Consider the following 18,900-nt stretch of genomic DNA (forward strand, 5'->3'; position numbering starts at 1 on the left):
AGTAGTTGTAGCACATGGGCTCAGTAGTTGTGGCTCGCAGGTTCTAGAGCGCAGGCTCAGTAGTTGTGGCGCACAGGCTTCGTTGCTCCGCGGTATGTGGGATCTTCCCGGACCAGGGCTCAAACCTGTGTCCCCTGCATTGGCAGGTGGATTCTTAACCACTGCACCACCAGGGAAGTCCTAAAGGAAGTTTCTTTTTATTCCTATTTCCCAAGAGTTATTTCTTTTTTGTTAATAATGAATAGCAGATTTTTTTTTTGGCTGAATGGTTTTTTCTGAATCTATTGAAATCATTATATCATTTTATCTTTTAACCAAAAATATTTATTTTCAATCAAACTTCAGAGCTGACCTTTTATATTCTTGTGTTCCTTCTCTAATCAATCTGTAATCTCCTAAGGGGCACAGACTTTGTCTTTTTGTCACTGTATCTCCATCACTTATCCCAGGTCTGATTTAAACAAAATATTTATCCCTAAAACTTAACTCTTATCTGAAGGCTCGAAAGATCTCTTCTCCCCTAATTTTTTTTTTGCGGTACGCCGGCCTCTCACTGCTGTGGCCTCTCCCGCTGCGGAGCACAGGCTCCGGATGCGCAGGCTCAGTGGCCATGGCCCACGGGCCCAGTCGCTCTGCGTCATGTGGGATCCTGCCGGACCGGGGCACGAACCCACGTCCCCTGATCGGCAGGCGGACTCTCAACCACTGCGCCACCAGGGAAGCCCTCCCCTAATATTTTTAAATCCTTAGTTTCAAGATTAGTTTTAGCCTGTTTAGTCATCTGTATCTCTATCAAAGTTTTGGCTTCATTCTTTTTGCTCCAAACCTATTCTTAGAGATAGATTTTTTAATAGTCAATGTGAGTACAAATACTCTCCCCTAAGACCTGCTGCTGTTTTATATTTTAATATCTCTCTTTCCTTATCAAGAGTAGGTTGTAGGTTGCGCCTAGGAGCTTCAAAGTCTGTTCTTCAGTCATCAGGATGTGAGCAGAAGAAAGATACTGGTAATGCCTGGAGATTTGTAGCAGGAAGTTTCCATTTGTAACATGAGTGGCAGCTGGTTGTAGGGCACGTAGCCAACCTCAGCCTTGCTTTTGTTGGTCTCTTGAGAATCCTGCTCTTAGGGAAGACTGGGGAGATGGTATCAAGTAATAGGTAAGAGCATGGACTTTGGACAGAAGTAGCCCTAAGTTTGAGTCTTGGCTCTGACAATTAGTAATTGGGTGACCATGGATAAGTCACTTAACCTCTCTATTTTCGTTTTCCTCATCTTTAAAGTAGGTGTAGAAGTAGGTGGTTTTGAGTGCCTGACACACAACAGACTCTCAAAAATGTTGCCTATTATTTCAAAGCAGTTGCCAAGGCATAATCTGATGTGATAAAATAGGTTTCCCTGTGAGAGGGCACTTAGAGGTTTTTTTAAAATTTTGTTTTGTTTTAGATTTTTATCATGAAAGGAAAAAATGTAATTTTTTTAAATGCAGTTATAAAGATGCAGAACAAAGAGAGTCCGGACTCATGTTTCACAATTTACATAGCTTATTTATTGTTTTATGTTCTGTAATACTTCAGACAGTTATATAATCTCACCCCCTCCCACCCTTTTAGGATGCCAGGATATGACACCAGGACAATAGGGAAGAAAAGTTTTTGGTGGGGACACATGATGTGTTGCAGGAAGAAGGCATATGCTTTTCTGACATTAATGTCCCGTCACTTACATTGGGTAAAGCAATCCCAAATACGGACTGATACCGGGAAACAGATTTTTCCATTATCGTTCTAGCCCTAAAGTCTATGAGACCTTTTTATAATGTTATGAGCCCTTCTCAGCCTGGCCTGTTGTCAGGCACTGGATTTTAAACCTCGGTTAATTCCCAGTTGTAGTGGCTTCCAAATCTCTCCAGTTCTTGAAGTCATAGCCTGAACTTCCCCACTTCTCTAGGAATAAATTTTCTTCGACATTGGTTCTCCTATATCATTCTTCTTATCAAAGGCTACAGTTAAACAACTACCCGGTAGAATAGGAATCGTTCACCAGACTCCCCTGCCTCCATCCCTTTGACTCCGACCCACCTCCCTGAACTCCAGTCACCTCACCTCCCCATGGCTTGCCCTCTCTTCCAGCCAGGAAGGACCATCCATGTGCCATTTTCACTTGTGTAGCTTTAACTTACTATCTCCTTGCCTCCATGAGGGTGATTTCTCTATGTTGCTGTTCTCCCTTCCTCCTTTTCTGGAGTCATGAGATATAGAAAATTTTTAGTCTTTTGGCATCTTTGAAAGAGATCTGTTATTAGGTTTATTTGTGTTTGTTTAGAAGAAGTACTTTGATACACTGGAGTTGGAATAAGATTATAAGAGAAAGCTCAAATGAAAGGAGAAAGATAGTTGCTAAACTGCATTTAAAGAGGCAGAGTCCTGTTAACTGAATTTCTGTCTAGCTCCATGTGAGTTTGAAGTTTTTGCTGAGATAGTTGGTAAAGTTTGGAAAAGTTCAGACCTGACTGCTCTGGGGTTTCATTCAAAGCTTCCTACAGTCATAGTAATGGACCACTAGATGCTGCAGGGGTTTCCCCCTCACTGAGACACTCTTGGGGGGTTGGGGCAAGAAGACAAAAACAAGACAAACAAGCAAGCAAATTCTGGCCCAGGTAAAACTGGGATCCGGATGCCATTTCCCCTGAGAGCTCTCTGCTTACCCTTTCTGTGCTGCTTTCTGCTCCAAAGTGCATCTTCCTCTCCTATCTTCTGCAATTCCTGATTTCAGAAAGATGACTTATTAGCCATTTACACCTTTGTGAGAATCAACGTTATCTTCCCTTAACACTTCCACTGTATTTTTGCAGTTTAAGACCTATCTCTCCAACCACGAAAGGACAGTCCTTGTCCTTATGAAGGAAATTTTAGACATCAGTAAGAATTTGGGGAAAATTCAGAAAGAAAGGGAAAAGGGATGTTTCCTGGTACTCTTGAGGTTTAAATATCCGGGGAAAGTAGTCACTTTATCGCCACCTTCTCTTTTTGGTTTTGTCACTTACCCTTTCGAGTCAGGCCCCAGCAAGGGTCCTCCTGCCCCGTGTCACTCATGCCAATAGAAGGAGACCAAGTTCTGTTCAGAAGCAAAGGAAAGTTTTGTTCTTTGAGCAAAGATGGAGAGACGCGAGCAGGTGTTCTAGAGTCCACGCCCTCCCCACAGGCTGTGGGCGGGGCTGCTTTATAGGGGTCTCGTCAGCAGGGAGGGGGCGGAGTTCTTGCAGTGGGCACAGGCGAGCTGCTCACGGCCCTGCAGCCTTAAGCGCGGGGCACAGCGGTCTCTGCACACGGCCCACCGCCGCCGCCATCTTGAATTGAGTCCCTGGCGCAGCGCTTCTCCACACGCCTGGCCACGGAGCTGAGGTGTCAGCACAGCCTTTTTTTGGCCGTGCTAGGAACTCCGGTCTGAAGCGCCAGGGGCAAGGCTTCGGCAACGCAGCACCCTACAGGCAAGTGAAACCAGACAAGGCACAAAAGAGGTTAGACCTTCTCTTACCACCTAGATTCCATCTTATTCCCCACTCCGCACCCTTCCACCCCTCACGCCCTCACCCCGCTCCGGGCACCCCAGTGGGCTTTGCCAGTGACAGGTTAATATGCCCCACGCGCGGGCCTGAAGGAGTCTGTGTACCACTTGAGTTCCTGAAAACACATCCACTACCCCTGCCGGTACACTAGATGATTGGACCACAGATGAAACTAATGAAGCCAAATGAAACTAATTCAAAAGCAAGGCTAGGGCACACAGATTCTTTCTGAGGGGATTTGGCAAGGAGACGTGAAGCGACTGAGACATTTAGCCGTGGGAACAGTGGAAAGACCATGTAGGTCAGGGTTGAAGCTGGAGGTTGGGGCATGAAAGCCACAGAGAAAGCTGAAGGTATGGGGAAGCAGAAACCCTGAGCCAAGAGAAGAGGCTGCAGTCCATCGATCCTTATCATCCGCTTGTTCTCTATTTGTGCATTTGTTTACTTGCTAAAATTTATTTGTAACCCCCAAATCAGTACTTGCGGTGCTTTTGCAGTCATTTGCAGACATGAGCAAAATGGTGAAAAATTTGGGTCATCCAGCGCCGCATTCCCAGCTGAGGTCGAACAAGGAGGTACTCTGCCTTCTTGTTTCAGCTCTCGTGCTATAAACAAGTGTCCTTTCCACGGTTTCTTTAGTACCACGTTTTTCACATTTTTATACTTTTTGTTGGTGACTTCACTGTTTAAAATGACCCCCAAGTGTAGTGTAGTCCTAAAGAGCTGTCTAGCGTTTCTAAGCTCAAGAAGGCTGTGACGCTCCTTCCAGAGAAAATACATGTATTAGATAAGCTTCCTTCAGGTTGTAGTGCTGTTGGTTGTGAGTTCAGTGTTAATGAATCAACAGTAAGGTGCCTTAAAACAGAAATACACATAAAGCCAGGTTATGGATTGATCGGTTGGCAAGTGTTGTGACCAGAGGCTTGCAGGAACTTAATCCTGTATTTCCCCTAGGAGTAATGGTTCTCTATTTGCTAATTCGATGTTTGTGTCAATTTTAGAGAACGTAACTGCTGTGAGCAATGAGAGTCGAGTATGTTGAGGGGTAAAGAATGAAGCAAACACAGAGGAAAGCAGGTGAGGGATTGTGCTGCTCCAGAGAGACAGAGAAGCTACCTGCTCCCTGGTGGCTCCCAGTTTCAAGCTCAGTTCCATTGAGGACTGGCTGAAATTTATTCAGTGGCATCTCAGTATCTTTACAACTTTTATATAAGCTTGGTTGAGTTTCCTCTCCTTGCAACCAACAAAGTTTTGGCTGAAACTCATACTCCATACATTACCTATCCTGAGGAGGCAACTGTGGAAAGATGTAGTGGTCTCGCCCTTTGAGGGCTGGTCCACGGCCGCTATGAAGTCCATGCTGCTGAGGTTGCGCTGGTGTGTTCCTGACACAGGTGCTGCATCACAAAAACACACCCCACCTCAGGGAGGTCTGTGTTCTAACTAAATGTTCAACGCCACTCGAAAAGAGAGTTTAAGAACTTGAACTTTTAAAGAAACCAAACTTTGGTGTCAGTGTGAATTATCAATGACAGATACTTTGCAGCAACTTGCTTTGGTTTCTAATTTGAAGGATGGCAGTTTTAGGATGGTCAATTTTTTTTTTTTTTTTTTTTTTTGCTGGGAGACAGACACATTTTTGAAAACAAGTTCCAGTCTGAACACCCCTTGAGGAAGGGACTGTTTATTTGACAAAGCAGTGTGTGTCCCCACATGGGAAATTAGAGAGAGAGAGAAGCACCAGACCATGCAGAAAAAGAAAGTTTTAAGATTCTCTAGGTGAAGGAACAGGCTCTCCCCTGCATACTTGGTTTGATGACTGTGGAAAGTACACATTCAGTGGTGTCTGAGCGCCAAGCAGGCCCCATCGTTCTTTCCTAGCCCTCTGTGGTCTGTGATGACTCCACCCCACTAACCAGAATCTCTCACTCCCCAAATGCATGGTCTCCATTCCAATCAACTGTTTATTCCACTAACAGACCAAACTTTTATTCTGCTGTGCAATCTCTCATGTTTGTCTTATCTGCTTCTGAGCTCTCAGAATCTTCCCTTCAAAGCCAATCCAGTTACTCCTCCCTAAGAAACTATCATTGGTCCTGTGAACTTCCTTTTCTTTGCATTGCTTCTTCATCCCTGCTCTCTGAACCCATCTGGTACTTGAAGACAACCTTCTCTTATAGCCTACAGCGTTTCCTAATGAGACTGACTCTAACAATAATGAAAGTTTCAGTCAACTCAAGAATCCTATCAGTATAAAGGGGTAATAATAATTCAAGGCCACCTATGATCCATAATTTTCCAAAAGCATGGTTGATCTGAAGTCAACCTCACTTCTTGGGGACCCTGAGCACATTAGCACTTGCTAATATCCGTGGTTGTCCCAGCACATGGAATAAGTTAGTTTAGCTCATATGGGTAAATTTTTCATTCCCAAAGAGTTATTTTGTTAGTGCCAACTTGAAAATAATGCTATACTGTCTTTGGGAAAGACTTTTCCCAAGTAATGTTAAGTCTCTTATTGCCAGCTCATTCAGTCTCATAAAAGCTTTCTGAGGTAGGGATCTCCCGTCGTTTTTAAGGCAAAGAAACTGAGGCCTCACAGGAATAGTTTATACAGAGAGAGAGTTGGGGCTAAAAGCAGACCTTCTAGGTCTAGGTCTAGGTGTAGCAAGAGAAACCAGGGAAGCCTCACTCCCACAATAGGGCCACCATGAACAGTTGGGCAGATTGCATACTGCATAACTTCAGAGTTTATGAGGAGTTGACCTCTTTGGCCAGATGTGGTGGCCCTGCTTAGTCTAGGACCTAGCCTGAGGTGAAGTGAAAGCTGGTGCTGGGTACTAAGGAAGAGACTGAGGGTGCTTCATCTTAGTCCTCTTCTTGGACAGCCAATCCAGATGGCTTGCACTCTCTTTTATTCTTATTGGGGTCATTGGAAGGGGAGAGTTTGTCAGGCCTATCTTCTCAGTCTCCTCTTAATAGCGTTCTCATTTCTACAGAAGGCACCAAGCCAAAATTTCTTAAAGGGTCAGATTGCAGATACATTTGATTACTATGAAGCCAGAGACAAAGAGGCCACATCCTTAAAACATCTGGGGCCAAGATCTATGCATTATGGACTTAACTCCTGACACATTTGGCACAAGTTGAAAAATGAAGGAAAAAAGTGCCCACTGTCTCAAGAGGCCTTAGGAACATACAAGGCAAAACGTTTTAGTTGTAGACAAGAAAATGCTGGAGAGTCAGCAAGGGATGAGCTGGTCAGGAAATATCCACTTCCTGTGGATACTCCCAAGTCCTCCCACTCTGGCCAACCGCATTGCAGATGATATAGCCAACAAAACACTGTACCAAAACGGCACTATTGGCTCAGTTGGCTCCAGTCAGCTGCACCATTGACCGTACTTGCCCATGCAGGACCTTCCAGGTTTCTTCCTGAGGCAGGGGATGGTCAAACAAACCAACAAGAAAGATTTGTATCAGAAATGTGGCATTCTGGAAGCAAGGGTAGGCATTTATCAGCTGCAGCTGAAGATAAATTTCCAGACTCTTTCAGGTACAAGCAAGGAATTCAGGTTGACTTTACTTTGTAGAATGGCTTAAAAGAAATGGTTTTAATTTAATTATGGGAGTTTTTCAATACCATGGTATAAGAATTCTGTGATTTACCTGCGCTCAGATGAAAGCCTACTCTTGAAGTTTGCTGCGTTAGATGGGAATTAGTATGCTAAGTCCATTAACCACTGTTTTCAAAGGAAATCAGACTTGTCTCTTAAATTAAAAAAAAAGAACAAATTGCAGCGAGTCGTGCTGAGATGCCTTGTCTTTAGTGAAAAGGGAAGTATGTTTTCTCTGACCAGCCCACACAAAATCAGATATTTAATATGATTACTGAGAAGATGGAAAAGGTTTTCAGGAAAGACTCCTGTTGCTCAGCTCCTAGCAGCCTGTAAAGGAGTAAGTAGGAAGTCGAAGGGACCAGCCAGCCCGTTAAAATGAGGCCTAGAAATGGGATCTTTGATTCTGCACAGCAGTCCTGTGAAAGCAGAAGGTACAAATGGTGGGTTAGGCTGGCAAGAGAGTCCAAACCAACCAACTAAGCAACCAACTTATTTTTAAGCACATACTATTTACATGAGGGTACACAAATGCAGGGTCACTGTCCTCAGGAAGTAGTTGTATTTTGGACATTTGGCTAACCAGGAAAACAGGAAACACTACAGGCATTTACAACAGGGAATTGGTTACAGGTGATGGAGGAGCTGAGACACTGGCAGAGGATAGTGCTAGCAGGAAGCCTCTACCAGCCCCCAGGCTGGAGGGAGTAAGGCAGCCTTTGCAGAGGTCCATGGGCAAGGGTTAGGAGGCACAAGTGGAACCAAGGTGGGTCTGTCTTGGGGCTGGAGCTGTGGAGGAGACGCAGCTGTTGCCAGAGAATGAGTCTGAGGCAGAGAATGAGGGAGAGAAACACCCTAACTTACCCTTGTTCCCCCTGCCAATACCTCACCAGTGCCTACCATTGACTGAACCCAGGCAGGAGCCAACTAACATACGGACCTGGGAAAGATAACCTGCAGGGGTCAGTCCCCCTGAGAAGCATAGAAGGGCAGGGGAAGGGCAAGGAATGGACTGGGGGGCAAACAAGCCTCCGCCTGGAGCATGCTTGGATCATTTTGTACCTTCAACCACAATGACTTCACCTCGTCCTGGGCCAGACCATGACAAATCAGTTGCAAACACAAGTGCTGGCTGGAATGGGCTCTGGGGTCAACCACTACCTCATCCTCTCACCAGCTACTTAACCCCATTTGGGGCTATCCCAAGACCCTTTTCAGGAGGCTCCTTAATTCTTAAGTAACTATAAGTAACTATAACACACACAGCCTGACATACATACTGTCTCTTCACAGAGGCCTTGGAACTGACTGTCCTCACTCCTGTTCCCTGTGGAGAATCCCAGGATCTAACCAGCCCCATGGTCAAGTGAGTAGAATTTTGTCTGGCTTTCATTTCATCTGTGGTCAGTTCTGACAAGATCAGCTTGATAAAGACTCTAAGCCCCAATGTGCCTAAATTGATGCTTTCAATTTAGTGCCTCAGTGCCTAGGTAACAGCAGCCCTCCAATCTGGGTGTTTCTCTGAGTTGATATCACAGGTCTATCTTGCTAAAATCAGCCTTATCAATATTATCAGTTCAGAGGTTTTGGTGTTCCTAACCAGCTGTATGACTTCAGACAAGTTACTTAGCCTGTTTAAATCTCTGTTTCCTCATCTGTACAATAAGAGCAAACACAGGCCTGTTGTGTGGCTTAAATGAGAGAACAGCTAGTAAAAGCATTTATCTCTGTGCCTGATACACAAGCAGTGCTCAATAAATACTATATCCTGTATTGGTCAGGGTTCTTCTAGGTTAAGTGATAGAAGCCCAGTCTGGATCTAGGAGTTTATCCAAGGTCCTCACTCTGGGTTTTCTCTATATTCCTCTGATTGATTTCACCCTCAGGCAGACGGTCCCCCGTGAGATGGCAGGGTGGATGCTGAGACATCCTCCTTCCTGAGCAACCACAGGAAAAAGGGATTCCAAGAGTCTCCTGAAGTCCCTGGAATGGGGTTTCATTGGCCTGTTTGGATCACATGTCCAGCAGTGAGTTAGTCACTGGGGCCAAAGGGTGGATAGACAGCTCCAGTCGGCCAAGCCTAGGTCATGTGCCCATGTAGGCTGAGAGTAAGAGAAGTCAGTTCTCCAAAAGGAAACGGCAGAGCTGTTTTCAGGAGGAATGGATGTTAAGAAGGCAAAAACAAACTATTTCCACTACAGCAGCTATTGTTCTATTATTATTACAATTTACTATTTATTATTTACTACTAGCACTTCCACTATCCCCACTACTACTACACTGTACAGCTACTAAAAAAACTTGGAGGAATATTCAGTGAACAACTTGGTTAACAGCCAGGGAAAAGGGAAAATCATAGAAAGCTATTATGGGAGAAAAAGTGTCCTGAATAGAAGGAAACAAAAGGAAAGAGCTTTTATCAGTAGATGAAAGGTGAAGTTAAAGCAAAGCCTGAAATGGTGAGTTCTAGGGGATCGTGTAAGCATCTTTCAAAAACAAAAGTGATCTACAAAAACAGAAATATAGATCAATGGAACAGGATAGAAAGCCCAGAGATAAACCCACGCACATATGGTCACCTCTTTTTCTTTTTTTTTTTTTGCGGTACGTGGGCCTCTCACTGTTGTGGCCTCTCCCGTTGCGGAGCACAGGCTCCGGACGCGCAGGCTCAGCGGCCATGGCTCACGGGCCCAGCCGCTCCGCGGCATGTGGGATCTTCCTGGACCGGGGCACGAACCCGTGTCCCCCGCATCGGCAGGCGGACTCTCAACCACTGCGCCACCAGGGAAGCCCGGTCACCTTATTTTTGATAAAGGAGGCAAGAATATCCAATGGAGAGAAGACAGCCTCTTCAATAAGTGGTGCTGGGAAAACTGGACAGCTACAGGTAAAAGAATGAAATGAGAACACTCCCTAACACCATACACAAAAATAAACTCAAAATGGATTAAAGACCTAAATGTAAGGCCAGACACTCTAAAACACTTAGAGGAAAACGTAGGCAGAACACTCTATGACATAAATCACAGCAAGATCCTTTTTGACCCACCTCCTAGAGAAATGGAAATAAAAACAACAATAAACAAATGGGACCTAATGAAACTTCAAAGCTTTTGCACAGCAAAGGAAACCATAAACAAGATGAAAAGACAACCCTCAGAATGGGAGAAAATATTTGCAAATGAAGCAACTGACAAAGGATTAATCTCCAAAATTTACAAGCAGCTCATGCAGCTCAACATCAAAAAAACAAACAACCCAATCAAAAAACAGGGCGGAAGACCTAAATAGACATTTCTCCAAAGAAGATACACAGATTGCCAACAAACACATGAAAGGATGCTCAACATCACTAATCATTAGAGAAATGCAAACTACCGTGAGGTATCACCTCACACTGGTCAGAATGGCCATCATCAAAAAACCTAGAAACAATAAATGCTGGAGAGGGTGTGGAGAAGAGGAACCCTCTTGCACTGTTGGTGGGAATGTAAATTGATACAGCCACTATGGAGAACAGTATGGAGGTTCCTTAAAAAACTAAAAATAGAACTACCATACGACCCAGCAATCCCACTACTGGGCATATACCCTGAGAAAACCATAATTCAAAAAGAGTCACGTACCACAATGTTCATTGCAGCTCTATTTACAATAGTCAGGACATGGAAGCAACCTAAGTGTCCATCAATCGATGAATGGATAAAGAAGATGTGGCACATATATACAGTGGAATATTACTCAGCCATAAAAAGAAATGAAATTGAGTTATTTGTAGTGAGCTGGATGGACCTATAGTCTGTCATACAGAGTGAAGTAAGTCAGAAAGAGAAAAACAAATACCGTATGCTAACACATTTACATGGAATCTAAAAAAAAAAGGTTCTGAAGAACCTAAGGGCAGGACAGGAATAAAGACACAGATGTAGAGAATGGACTTGAGGACACGGGGAGTGGGAAGGGGAAGCTGGGACGAAGTGAGAGAGTGGCATGGACATACACACACTACCAAATGTAAAATAGCTAGTGGGAAGCAGCCGCATGTCACAGGGAGATCAGCTCAGTGCTTTGTGACCACCTAGAAGGGTGGGATAGGGAGGGTGGGAGGGAGACGCAAGAGGGAGGAGATAATGGGGATATATGTGTATGTATAGCTGTTTCACTTTGTTATACAGCAGAAACTAACACAGCCACTGTAAAGCAATTATACTCCAATAAAGATGTTTAAAAAATAAATTAATTAAAAAAAATTTTTTAAAGTGATCTAAGTAGCAATGTGTAATACATTTTGTAGTTGCCAAACTGAAACTACCTCACTGTGGTTGTTTTAGTAATGCTTTAATGGCTGTACAAAGCATGTTGTATGCTCTCAGCACCATACGTCTGTAGTTGCAGAACTGACACAGGTATCTATGAAGCAGGCCAACAACATTCCCTGTACAGGAATGCCATGTCCACAACACCTTATTGCAGATACAGAGATACATTTTTCACATAGGAACCTTGTGACATGGGAACATTCTAATTTTTCTTTCCTACTGTCTTAAGTGAAATAGGTATGAGATATGTATAAGGAATTTCTGGCAGAAAGTTCAGGGGCTATAACTTAAAATGAAACATTGTTTGGCTATTTGGCAATGCTATAGTATCCTTGAACAACCGGTTTACTCCAGGATTAGTGATGTATACCAGTATATAAATATACAGAGAATGAGACCCAGGAAATGGCAACCCTGCACTTGAACTTGAACCTATGTTTTACATACCAACGTATGCTCTGTCAACAGAATGATCTCTATTTAAAGTTGTGCTCCACAAAGCATTGGAAAGACTTTGCACATTGCCCCTCTTTGTAAACTAAAACTATGTTCTCAGAAATTCATTTTCCTGTTGAACATTAATAAAATGTTAAAACTAATATGCTATAGGATTTGCTTAAAGCTAAGCCTGTCCATGCAGAACAGTTGAACAACTTCAGGAGAAGCTGGTTATTTGGGCCATTTGGATGTTTCACCTGAAGAGCAGCCAGACCAAGTAGGCCGAGGTCCATCTGAGTATAAGAAGTCAGCTGATTGGGCCAAGCAAATCCTTCAGTTCAGTGTAAGTAGAATATATGTTTTCTGTTTGTTTTGGTTTTTAAAGAGACTGTGCAATGGTTAGACCACATGGTTTTGTGTAATAATTTTTGAATGAGAAGAAAACCACATATCTAAGGTGAACACTTTAGATAGGCTTGTTGAGTATTTTCTTAACTATACAGTAATGTTCTGGGGAAGCTAGTCAAGTAGCACTTTGAAGTCTGATAGACTCACCAAACAGAAAAGAATAATATGACTTTATAGTTCTAGACGTGATTATACTTTCCAAGCCACTGGTAGTAATTCTCTCAGCCACCCCACTGGCCGGTAGGGCTGACACCTAATTTAGTGCCCATCCCACTCCTTTCCATAATAACACAAACAGAATGGAAACATTCTTCACCCATGTTGAGAAAAGCCAGTCATTTGGTTTTCTAAGGCTTTTTTTTTCCTTTCATATTTTGAAGGGTGGTGTAGACCAGATTAAAAAACATGGCTCAGGGAAGCAAGAAATCATTCCCCCAAGCGTTTATTAAGTGAATCACAAATTCATTCAGCCTGACTGCTTACCCAGAGAAATTAAGGGAAAATGGTAACAAGTTGTGAGCCTCTAAGTATCTTCAACTTTAGGATCTCCCTGGGAAGGGTCACAAATGTAATCCTTTTCAGCTGTCCCTGCCTTGCTTCCACTGTCAATGGAAATATCCAGGCAGGATGAATACACTTTCTGACTAGACTCTGGACTGACCTAGACAGCTTTTTGGAAATTTAAGATATACTTTTCCTAAAGCCTCTTAATTTCTCCCATCCCTCCCTGATTGAAAACATCATTTATCCCAATACAGCATGTGGAAAGGGAGGGGAGGGAGAAACAGACAGTTATCTGAATTCAGGATAAAAATTACTTTGTGAGTTTATTATTCTCATCCATAACAGATGACAATTTTCCTGTCATTTAGCTGATTCTAGAGCAGAATCACCAAGCGATATTAAGTACTATTTTTCTTACTATTTATCTTGAGGGCCCCAATGAGACATGTGCACCTACATTTAATAACCCGTGATCCATAACTTGCATATTCCCTGGAAATGCTTGGATATTTTGTCAAGTGCAGCTAGCCATTATTTCACTGGCCATATGTTAATTACCCTGCTTCACTTATATTGTGGTGGGTTCCAAAGACTTAGTCTTCCTCCAGTGTCTGAGAGCTGTCTGGAAATCTTAGTTCTAAAGAAATTTGTGAATTTGTAGTTTCTGAAGTAGCTCTATTCCTCATTTGTTGCGTTGACAGCTACTTTCATGTCATGACTCTCCTATCAGCTCTAAAATAGGCTCAGCCCTCTCTGACTTGGAACTCTCTTTGAAACTCTAAGATGATGTGTCATTTCAAGGGTAAAAAAGCAAAAATGTTATAAATATGAGTGGATGCTAGAGTCCCAAAGAGTTTCAACAAGCTACAGCTTCCTAGCTGCTGACATCAGCAATGTGGTTCTTATTATACAGCTGGGTTTCAGACTGTGATCCTTTTCAAGTATCATCTCTACTCTATATAAAGAACGTGGATTTAACGCAGTTTCTGTTGAGTTAATGGATAAGATTTGAAATGAATCTTTCGGCCATTCCTACAAATTAGTGAAATGTCTCTGGTCCACTAACCCATTTCCAGGGACTAAGATAAAGTCTAAGAATCTGACTCTGTCGTTCATTGGAACTGAAATTGTCTTTCAGTGGTTAATACACTCAGTTAGCTCCAAATCTCTTGGATAAATTAGAACTTTCTAAGGCAATAGCAAAAGGAAATCACAAGCATCACTAATGACAAAAAATCAGAGTACTCAAGTACAAACTAACCAGTCTATGTAGCAACGACCTGCTCTTGGTCTGAACTTTTTAGTGAATGGATCACTACTTGGATGGGGAAGGATACAACCTGAATAGTTCAACTACTAATAAAGTCCCCTTAAAAATCACCTCTGTTCAGCAAATACTAATACAGCTGAGTCAAGCTCTTGCTTAAGTTCTTTATAGGCACCATCTCCGATAACCTTCACAATAGTCCTGATAGGTAGATACTCTTACTGGCCCATTTTACAGATGATGAGATGAAGGCACAGAGAAGTTAGGTAACTTGCCCACCATCACACAGAAAGTAAGTGTCAGAGCTGGACATGAAAAGAGTCCTGATTGACTTTAAATCCTCTTAGCCATTCTGTTACACTGCCTTGATGATTGGACAAACACCCTGTCTCAGTGGTTGAAAACTGAAAAAGAGGGACTTCTCTAGTGGCGCAGTGGTTAAGAATCTGCCTGCCGCTTGCTTCGGCAGCACATATACTAAAATTGGAACGATACAGAGAAGATTAGCATGGCCCCTGCGCAAGGATGACATGCAACTTCATGAAGCGTTCCATATTTAAAAAAAAAAAAAAAAAATCTGCCTGCCAATGCATGGGACACGGGTTCAAGCCCTGGTCTGGGAAGATCCCTGTTGCAGAGCAACTAAGCCCGTGTGCCACAGCTACTGAGCCTGCACTCTAGAGCCCATGAGCCACAACTACTGAGCCTGCGTGCCACAACTACTGAAGCCCGCACACTGCAATGAAGAGTAGCCCCCGCTCACCGCAACTAGAGAAAGCCCGCACGCAGCAACGGAGACCCAACGCAGCCAAAAATAAAAATAAATAAATAATTTTTTTTTAAAAACTGAAAAAAAAGTAGCAGTTACTACTGAATATTTCACTCAGGGTGTCATCTGTGGCTACCCTTTTCCTCCTTCTGGCCTTCTAATTGCTAGTCTTCAAATGGTACTTAAATTTTTCATTTCCCAAATCTTCCTTTTGTATTTTACCTCTTTTTCTTTGATTTGAATAATGCATATTTCATATCAGCAATGAAATATCCAGGAGAGATCTCTGCATGGCAAAGTTGGGGGAGCCTTTGCATTTTGGTTTGCTTGTGAACTTGACACACACTGCAAATCCTAATGGGGCCTCCTGCCATGTAGAAATCTCTGGTTTGCCAACTGTAAGATTTCTAGGCCCTCCGCAAGCATATTTCTTATCTCTTCTTCATGTGAGCAAGTTAAGGCTTCAAAGCAGAATCCAGTTTTGTGATTTTTATGCCCTTAGGATGATGGTGAACAATTTTTGCTCTTTGAAAAATGTGTAAAATAAGCTAGTATTTCTAAAAAAGAGGTTCATATATATATATATATATATATATATATATATATATATATATATATATATGAATTGGCACTGATATGCTTAAGCATTGATTGTCCGGAAGGTTAAATCAGAAGTTAAAAGCAGCAGTTACTTCTGGTGGTGGTGGTGATGGAGAATGGGAGCTGAGCAGATGGGGGTTGAGGTGGGAAGGAGGACTCTCTCTCAGCACCTTTTCTTCCTTTCTGGTGTTTGAAATATGAGAACTTGCTGACTACTTAAAAATAATGTTGAAGAAAACAAATGCTCTTAACTTTTACCTCGAAGGTAATCAGATGCTGCAGCATCATCACAAGATCATTCAGTTAGGAGTTGGGTTAGTCTAGAGACAAATTTTCACAGGCAGTGAGTGGCAGTTAAAAGCCTAAAAAGAGATGGTTCCCCTTACTGTATATACAGCCTATGTCACACCACTAAGGGTGTAGGAAGCTGAGGTAAGAAGAGGGCAAAATTTCCCAAATCGTGTTACATATTATCAAAGAACAAAACAAAAGGGGAGACTGCTGCAGGACTTCTCAGCGTTCAGTATGCCGTGTGCAGTCAGACCTCCCAAGAGGGGATGGGCAGTGTTTCCTAAAGTTAGTTAACAATGGAATCCCGCTCCAACTTCTTCAAGGAGTGTCTCACAGAATTAGTGCTCCATGGAGCACATTTTGGAAAAGGCTGGATTGTCAAGGACCCTTCCAAATAAGAGATACTATCTAAGCTGTATATGGAACTTTGAGCTCTACAGAGAAGTATTAAGTGATCACCACCATATTCACCAATGCAACATGTCTTACACCAAGATCTGCCTTGAATAAAAAGTATATATAGGGGCTTCCCTGGTGGCGCAGTGGTTGGGAGTCCGCCTGCCGGTTCAGGGGACATGGGTTCGTGCCCCGGTCCGGGAAGATCCCACGTGCCACGGAGCGGCTGGGCCCGTGAGCCATGGCCGCTGAGCCTGCGCGTCCGGAGCCTGTGCTCTGCAATGGGAGAGGCCACAACAGTGAGAGGCCCGCGTACCGCAAAAAAAAAAAAAAAGTATATATACAATTCAAGAAATATTGAGTGACTATCTGTGCAAGGCACTTGGGGGCTCTGGGCTTACAGAAGGCAGTAACTAAGGTGACTAAGTGGGATAAAACTGCCTCCTGCAGGAGAGAGAGGAGCTAAGCCATCACAAAGGGCTGGTTCTAATTCCACAGATGACATGGCCTCCTTTACTCTAATTTCTAAAGTGTTTGTTTTGAGCTGTATGGCCCAGCCCCATTTCACTTCTAAATCAAACTGAGCATTAGGTCAGACATTTGAAAAAAGCAGAGCTCAACACCCTTCAAAGCAGGGCAATGTTAGCAAACAACAGGAACACAATCCATGGCATGGTTTGTATAAAGCATTTTCATGTGTGTAAATGGGTAACTTAACTCCCGTTTATGGCTGAAAACCAGAGGGTCCAAGCCGTTACTCCTAATGTGCACTGTGACTAGTATTGGGGTAGGTCACCATGTGCACCATGGATTACATTTGTGTCTTCAGTGAGGCTGCACCCAGGGTCCACTTTACCAGCCCGGAGAGCTTGGGAGAAGTCAAAGAAATGCTCTGAATGCTTTTAAAATTGACATATGCATTGAATATAACAATAAACAAAGACCACTTTGAGATTTAATAAAGCAGTTTTACATATGTCATTGCCTCTCACAAAGTCCTCTTTACAATCTTGAGAGCGAAGGAGGCTATCACATCTCCATTTTATGGAAAACAAAATAAAAACTCAGAGAGACTTACTAACCTGCCGTTGCTCACACAGCCAGCAAGCAATAATGCTAGGAATCAAATCTGCCTATTCTGTATAAAAGAGATAACTAATAAGGATCTACTGTATAGCACAGGGAACTCTTCTCAATACTCTGTAATGATCTATATGGGAAAAGAATCTAAAAAAGAGTGGATATATGTATATGTGTAACTGACTCACTTTGCTGTACAGCAGAAACTAACACAACATTGTAAATCAACTATACTCCAATAAAAACTTTTTTTTATATCTACCTATTCTGGTGCAGAATCCCACATACATTTCAGTACACCTCAGTCACATGGAGAGAACTGCTGCTCCACTGGGGGCTTATTCTAAAATCTCACTAGTCGATATGAGATAATATTACAGATTCAGAAGGATCTTCTTCCTCGCTTTATCACACACACCTTGATTCCCTTCCTGGGAGATGAATCTTTTGTAGCATCAGAAGGACCTTGTTTCAAGGCCCTTGCAAACAGCTACTAAAAGATATGTGAATGAGGACAAGATAGTTGTCAAGAGTCTCTGGGTAGGATTCTTGCCTTGGATGAAATGAGGACCTGAATTTCTTCAAGACAGTGGTTCTCAAACATTGATGTGGATAATAACCATCTGAGCATATGCCAGAAATGCAGATTGCCTGGCTCCATCATCAGATTCATTCGCTAGATCTTGGGTAGAGCCTGAGTATCTGCATTTTTAACAGGTCTCTTAGGTGGTTCTGTTCCACAGTTTAAGAGGCCCACACTTCAATCCTAAGAGCCTGTAATGTTATCAGAGTAAGTAGTGTTTTAAATAATTATTCGTTCTCCTCATCAGTAACTCTTTGGGGTTTTTTTTGTTTGTTTGTTTTTTTGTGGTTTTTTTGCAGTACGTGGGCCTCTCACTGTTGTGGCCTCTTCCATTGCAGAGCACAGGCTCTGGACATGCAGGCTCAGTGGCCATGGCTCACGGGCCCAGCCGCTCCGCGGCATGTGGGATCTTCCCGGACCGGGGCACGAACCCGCGTCCCCTGCATCGGCAGGCGGACTCTCAACCACTGTGCCACCAGGGAAGCCCTTTGGGTTTGTTTAATTGCACAAGAATAGAAGAATCAGTGAGTGATTTAACCCAACCAATATTCAATTCAGCAAACATCTCTTTACTTCACACAGGCTCTGGGTATATAAAATATGATCTCTGCCCTCCACAAACTCATCTTTTTAGAGGAGATGAATGTGTACACAAATCACAAAATCCAATGCTTTTCAAAAACAGAATTATTGAGGTACTCCTGAAGCACAGAAGAGCAAGAATTCATCCTGCCTCGAAGCCTTGGAATGCTCCCAGATGAGGCACCATTTAAACTGAGCCCAGAGAAGTGGAGAAAGGGCATTTTAGCAAGAGGGCACATTGTGAGCAAAGATAAGGAAATGGGAAAACATAGGTGTGTTCTAGGAGCCCAGGGAAGATCGTGTATGTGTACTAGAATACGTAGGAGTAGGTAGGACAAATAGTTTTCATTTTCATGGCCTTTTGCAACATTTCGCTTAATCGTTTCAACTAGTAGGAGAATAAGAGAATCAATCCTATTTTAAAGATGAAAATACTAAATGACTTGTTAAAAAAAAAAAAGCCCACAGGACCTACAACAAG

The 18,900-nt window shown here is 42.9% G+C and overlaps 1 non-coding gene across 1 annotated transcript; it reads left to right on the top strand.

The window, feature by feature from the left end:
* The first annotated feature begins 14,575 nt into the window (after positions 1-14,575).
* LOC132440092 (U6 spliceosomal RNA) lies at positions 14,576-14,678 on the top strand. Its single transcript, XR_009522503.1, has one exon. It is a non-coding gene; the product is annotated as a U6 spliceosomal RNA (small nuclear RNA).
* The last annotated feature ends 4,222 nt before the right edge of the window (positions 14,679-18,900 follow it).

The sequence above is a fragment of the Delphinus delphis genome, chromosome 16 (assembly GCF_949987515.2).
Source record: "Delphinus delphis chromosome 16, mDelDel1.2, whole genome shotgun sequence".
NCBI classification, from domain to species: Eukaryota; Metazoa; Chordata; class Mammalia; order Artiodactyla; family Delphinidae; genus Delphinus; species Delphinus delphis.